The following is a 7,206-nucleotide window of genomic DNA, read 5'->3' on the forward strand; positions in this document are numbered from 1 at the left end:
AACCTCGGCATTAGCGACAAATCTAATACAATTATCAACACTTGAGGCCCCAGTTGGACTTATTCCAATTTTCACCCCAAAATCAACTTTAGGGCTGACTTCTTCATCAACATTACCCTCATTTGCAAAATTTCTCTCTCATTACCAATTAACTCTCTCATTTCATGGAGAGCAAGTACCCCCAAATAGGTATTTGTCAGATTTGTCTTCGTCGAGTGAGGAAAATGCAGGAATAGAAAATGAAAGTGACACATGTAGTAGGTCTACAATAGGGAGATCAACAAGAGGTCAAAAGATTAGAAGAAAATTCAATAAACGCATGAAATTTTTCCTTGCTGAAGGGGGGTCATGTTCTTATGATGATGAGACCAAAGGTGAAATTGAGGTGTCACTGAGGTATAGACATCTATAGAAACAATGGGTGGCCAAGGAACTTCCTCCAATAAATACCGATTTTTGTGTTAACGATAGGATATATTGCATAGCACCTTCGTCGTTACATGGTTTAGGCTTATTTTTAATGGACGACATAAAGGTTTGTTACAATAGAGTTGCTGAATTGATGGAGTTTGTTGGACCTTGTTACAATTACAATAATTGGATGCAGATTGTTAAATATAAAAAAAGTATGCATAGGTATGCATTGTCAGCAAATTATATACAATAGAAAGATAATGATCAAAGTAAACGAGTAGCTGTATACATTGATTGTCGGCCAAAAGCAACAAGGAATATTGCAGATTTTATAAATAGTACGCGACCTGGGTCAACTAATAAACAACCCAATTGCATATTTGAGGCGTGCGAGGGAAATCATTTATTTGTATGTGCGATAAAATCAATAAGTGTAGGCGAAGAGCTTCTAATCGAATACAGTTTGAATCATATAGATACAAACAAAGTTAATATCGTGGGGGTGGTACGTACTATATACCATTTAAATTAACCAACCTCCAATTAATGAATCCAATATACCATTTTATTATGAAGTTTTTTTGCTAAGTCTATTGGTTTAATTTCGCTAACATTTTTTATATTTTTTCTTTGTCACAGGCCGACATGGATCCATCATATATCGCAGATAGGGATGTAGCTTGCGACACTTCTACCGAGTAGGTAAACCTCATTGTAATTATACTAAATTAGATAGAAGCAAACTATTACATTATTATGTTCTTTTTTTAGTGATTTATACTAATTTTGTAATTGTTAATGATATTCTTGACACAAACAAATGTTCAGGGAAAGGGAAAGGGAGTTGTAGTACCTAAGCACCTTTCTAGGGATGTGGAAAAATTAGGGTTAAGCTATGATGACCCTAAAGATCCCACACACTTTATGAAATTCTTTAAAATGCCTCTTAGAAAAATTAGAAAAGAGATTGTTGCTTTGGTAGCCATGCATCCTATTACTGATGAGATATGAGAGAGGGTGGAATTATTGCTTTGGACAGCAGAAAACTTGCAAGTAATCAGTAATGAAGGCTTTAATCATAATAAAAGTTTAATAATGGTTTATATTTTATTCTCTTTTATGTCATTAACTAAAATATGTACGTATTTTTTTTACTGCAATTTATCCACCCTCATCAAAGTCATTCCCACGATCAGGGTGTTGTAGGATCTTCAGGTGATGATGATTTTCTTGTATTATCACTTGCTTGGCTTATCACTCTGAGTACCCAGAACACATCATACTTGATACTATCAATTTTCAAAATAAAGGTTCATCCTTCTTTACAATTCTTGCACTTTTCATATATTTAATGTTTGCTATATTTAATGTATTATTCTTTAGGTGTTGTCAATGTTACTATGCAAATGTCGCCACCACCTCATCAGAGGTTACCCTCACCTGTATTGCCGACTGCAATGTCGGTAACACGTAGCATGCAGACATCCTCTAGTGCACATCATATTGGCCTACCCACTGTTGGTCGATCCCTCTTTTGCTCTATCTTCTGTCATGTGTTTATTTCCCTTCAAGCGTTCTTTCTTGAATTCTAATGCCATTTCATAGTGGATTCATTTTTTGCAGGAGGAGATGTGCATGAGGATGTGCCAAAGGTGACTACTGCTGATAACATACCATCATTTCCTGGATCTTCTCATATGGCTAGTACGGGAACATTGTAGGCCACATTGGTGGTGAGCGATGAAGAAATGATTCCCTTAAAGATACGAAAGGTTCCAGGTACTTTAAAATTATTATTATATATACTCTAATTGTAATTTACTTTATGATCACTCATTTTGGACTAATGATCCCATTAATTTTTTGCAGGCAATGATATTTTCTATTAACATCTTAGTGACATTGCATTGTAGATATTTGGGCCCACCATACGTAAAAGGTGGTACATCATATGTGAACTAACCCTAATCCACTATTTTGTTTTCATATCATTGCTAGAATAGTTTTCCTTTGATCCATTTCTTGATGTGTAATAAATGTAGCTTCAATTCATTTCCGAATCTAACTTTTTTGCTTTAAAAGGTGGAATGACTAAGAAAAAAGGTTAAAAGATGAATTGACAAACCAAATGGTTGAGTGGTTTGGAAATGACACCTTTGACAAAACCAAGCTCCTTGAAAAAGCTGGCACATATATAAAGTATGTGAGGGACCAATACAGGACCCATTTGGAGAGGAACCTAAAGTACGAGCGTCCCCCCATGATTCCAGAGAGGGAGTGGAAGGACCTAATTTTGGATGCCAAGGAGAGAATTGAAAGGAAAAAAGGAAATACACCACTAGACGCAAGAAGAAGGTACATGATACTATTAAGAATGTAATTATGTACTAATTAATTACTCTTTATATTTATATAATCTAACATATTTCAAACTTTTTATAGACTGAGTGACATGTCAAAGGCAACCAAGGCAAGGCAAGAAAAGCACGGGCAACACAAAATTGGCTCTGATGGTTACATGAAACTTGTTGCACGAATTGTAAGTATCTCATGTAAACGAAATATTGCATCAAAATATTAATAAATTGCAAACAATTTTTTTAATCAAACAATGCATGCAAAATTCACAGTACCAAGCAAAAATGCAGGGCTCTGAATTCAATAGAGCACCCACAAAAGATGACAAGAGAATTGCCTACTAGCAAGGCTATTCAGCCGTGGTTGTTCAACTACAAGAATTGAGTGGGCATACACAACATTCGAGTGCATCCGTCATACAGGTAAATATGCTAAATGGAAGTTGCTTCAAATTGAATACTTTACCAATAATCTAATTATTGTTGAGTTCCAACATAAAGTGACTATATTTATTTTAAATAAGCAAGCAATGATAACAATGTGCATGTCATTGGAATGCAGCCTACTAATCGTGAAACACCACCTGCACGTGAAGGTCCAGATGTGCATCCTAGTAGTGGAGGTATTCATTTGCTATTCAAATTTATTTATTTAGCTATTAATACAATTAAACATCTTAATTTGTAATTAGAGTAGTAATTAATGTAACCTTTTTTGTTAATATTTTAGAGCATGTAGTCAGTGGTGAGCAAGTGGAGCATGATCTAGGTACACAACATCAAGAACATGATGTTCCCCACTTAGGTAAAGAGGACCACTATTATTGCTTTAAAAAAATATAATTGCAATTGATGTTCAACATTAATGTAACCTTTAGTATTTCAACTCCAGATGATCTAGAGGGCGTTCAGCATGTTGAGGTTGAGGCTACACAAAATGATGTACCCCATCAGGTAAAGAGCACAACAATTATGTTCTATAAATTAATGAAATACTTGTAACAATTATTTTATTTTATTTTGAATTTAACTGATTTCTTTGTTATTGTAGAGGATCCCCCTTCGCTTCAGTGTCCTTGTCCTCAGTATAGGACTAGGCATACATCGAGATCACGAGCTGTTGGTGGAACATCTGCAGAGGGGGGAAATGATGAAGGAACCGATGTTCCACTTAGTCTTTTCATAGCTTCGAAAAAAAGCAAAGAAAGAAATGATTGTAATCTAACTTATTTGATAATGATTGATTTTTATGTGTTAGTGAATGTAATTATGTGCTAATTAATGGTTATGGATGATATGTGTTAATTAATATTGATGAATGTTGCGTGTTAATTAATGTTAATCAATGTTATGTATTAATGAATGTTATATGATATTAATGAATGAATGCTATATTTTATTAATGGTAGAAAGAATGAATGAATGAATGTTATAAGATGTTAACGGGGAATTTAGAGTGATGTTAGGTGGGGGGGAGGGGCCAAATGAGCTTCCACCTTCACGTGGTTGGCCTTGTTAAGTAGAGAATATTAAACTATTTTCGAAACCAAGCGAAGCTCAACAAGATAACACACTTTTCAATATTTCATTATGTTGCACAGTTAATCTTATTGAATAATGTATATTGAATCTTAATTGTAGGGTCCAACAGAGCCAACACGAACAACAACACCACAAGTTGTTGGGTATAATGAACTCCCATATTGTCTTGTGTTTACACGAACAATATGAGTTGCTTCTAGTGTTGATATCCAAGGTCGGACTGCAAAAGTTATGAATATGCCTCATCCTTGTAAGTTTTTTTATTACTTGTAAGTAATGAATATGTCTCATCCTTGTAAGTTTTTTTATTACTTGTAAGTCATGAATATTGCTCTTTAGTTGATTAAAATCATTTCAGTGAATGCAAATCTTGATTATTATAAAGTGATATCTGCACTATCAATTCCAAATTGAAACCCTTTCAGTGCATGCATGTTGTTTGCCAAAATGCCATCTCAAAAGTATCAGCAAACAAACATTGGCATTCACAAAATCAAGAAAGACAAACTGAAAATTAGTAGTAGCATTCAAGTAAATTGTTTCTCAAGAAGCATAGTTGAAAAGGTGCAAAAGAAATTGGTTTCAAAATAGGGGTAGACCATTACAAATTGGCAACTTGGCATCACTTCTCTTCTTACTTCTCCTCAACCCTCTTGCTCTGCACTCTCACTTTTTCTCCTGGCACCTGCAACTCTCACTCTCACATTCATAGTTGTTAGCTTCTTGCTCTTTGTTTTCATGAGTTGAAACAAAAATAGGAGGCAGTTTTATAAAGTTGGTGGGGTTTGGGTGGGGCCCATTGGCTGTGACGGTTTGATCTTGGGCATGGAGTTTGAAAAAAAGTTTAGATTTTTTTTAAATCAGTTATGGGTTGTTGGGATGGTCAGGAGGCTCTTGGGAGTCCCTCAAACATCTCAAGGATGTCTTAGAGATGTCTCAAAGATGATGGCATTGGATTGCACTAGGGCGGCAGAGGGATGTCCCATCCAAGTCCCTATATTCTGAGGGTGTCCCCATTTAAAAAACAAATAGTTTTGGGGGAGGAAATGTCCTTGTGGAAACAGGAACCCAGTGAAGACATTAAGAGGGCATGAAGGCACAAGCAAGGGCCATTGAGTAGAAGGAAAAGGAAAAGTCTTGGAAACAAAACGAGGAGAACTTGGAGAAGAAGGTAGGGAAAATAGCAGTCCGACCAATAGAGAAGCTGAACTCTGAGGGAAAACTACCAAAGATAGAAAGAAACTCTCCAACCAAAGCAGGGGAGACAAAACCAACAATCTTTGCTTAGGGAGGAGCTCTAGACCCCAAATCTGAAGAAAGAAATAGAGCTAAAGTAAGTGAATTGGATAACAACAAGAATGTAAAGTGCACCCCTGATTTGCTAACCAAAATGCTCAAAATTAAATGAAAATCTTTAATTAATACACAAAACTATATACATATGCAGGCGCCCCACGGTTGAGGTGGTCCAACTCCCTAGTCTCACTCTATGACTAAGCTCATGCCATATCTAAATCAAAGACATCTCAAATACATCGTCGGTGGAAAGCTGTAAAATGCCATTTTCATACATAAGAAAGACATACACAATTGGGCACAATCACCAAGAGAACGGTAAAAAGTGTGTTTGAGATCATTGTCCTAATTGTGTTGTGGTCACGAAGAGATCACCATAAATTTGTCAACCTTTCTTCAAACACCACAATTAGGACAATGATTTCAAACACACTTTTTACCATTCTCTTGGTGATTGTGCCCAATTGTGTATGTCTTGCTTATGTATGAAAATCGTGAGGTTTCTTCCACTTCTGTTGAATGTACTGAAAGAGGTTTCTTCTCATGATCTCTTCAACTAATCTATTAAAATGTTGACAATATTTTCTACAAGTGATGGCACAAAGTGGAGCTAAGATACCTCATGATTTTGACATGTCCCAAATAGTAGAAAATTGACCTACTCAAGAAAGTCAACTCAACATGGATCAAAGGAGACCTAATAGTGGAGGAAATATAGGACCATGTTTTGTGCCTGAGTCACCATCATCCTTGTTTCAAAAACCTAAGATCCCAAATACATATGGTCAAGCCTATGATACTCACGAAAGAACATCTCATGAACAACTCTGCCTATGCAGACCCTTATGGAAATTTTACGTGGATAAGTACACTCAATCACATACCAATACTAAGGAACCAACTCAAAGGCAATTGGATATCTAGAGGCATGCTCAAAATTTGGACACAAGAAAACCCCATGTCAAATTTGGGGGCAATACACAAGAGAAAACTCATGATATGCCTTATGACCCTATATCAATGGTCCCTACATGCATTATCATTATAGACCTCCTCCATATGAACATGTTTATGATCAATACCATCCATATATGCATTATCCTCCTCCTCCACTTGGTGGCTTAGGAATGGGATAAGGTCCAAGAAGTCAGTCTCCACCCAAAAACAATTTGGAACAGCAAATAAAGAAATTACAAAAGAAGATGGAGGACATCAATACACCAAAACTAGCTTACACAATGAGAGATATATGTCCCTATCCATTTGATAAAATCATTCCAATGCCTCCATTTCCTACACATTTCGTAACACCAAAATTTGATAAATACAGAGGCAAAGGAGACCCTAAGGAACATATAAGATATTTTTTCACAGCTTGCATTGAGGTAGCAGCAGAAGAAACATACTTGATGAGATTGTTTCGATAAAGCTTAGGTGAACAAGCTATGGAATGTTTCTCCCAACTTCCACCTGGAATTAAGTCATGGGGTGATCTAGCAGAAGCTTTCATACAACATTTCTCATATAACATAGAGATGGATATATCAATTGCCACTTTGTGCAATACCAAACAGAAAGATGGGGAGTCATTTTCATC

Source organism: Cryptomeria japonica, chromosome 1 (genome assembly GCF_030272615.1).
Source record: "Cryptomeria japonica chromosome 1, Sugi_1.0, whole genome shotgun sequence".
In the NCBI taxonomy this organism is placed as follows: domain Eukaryota; kingdom Viridiplantae; phylum Streptophyta; class Pinopsida; order Cupressales; family Cupressaceae; genus Cryptomeria; species Cryptomeria japonica.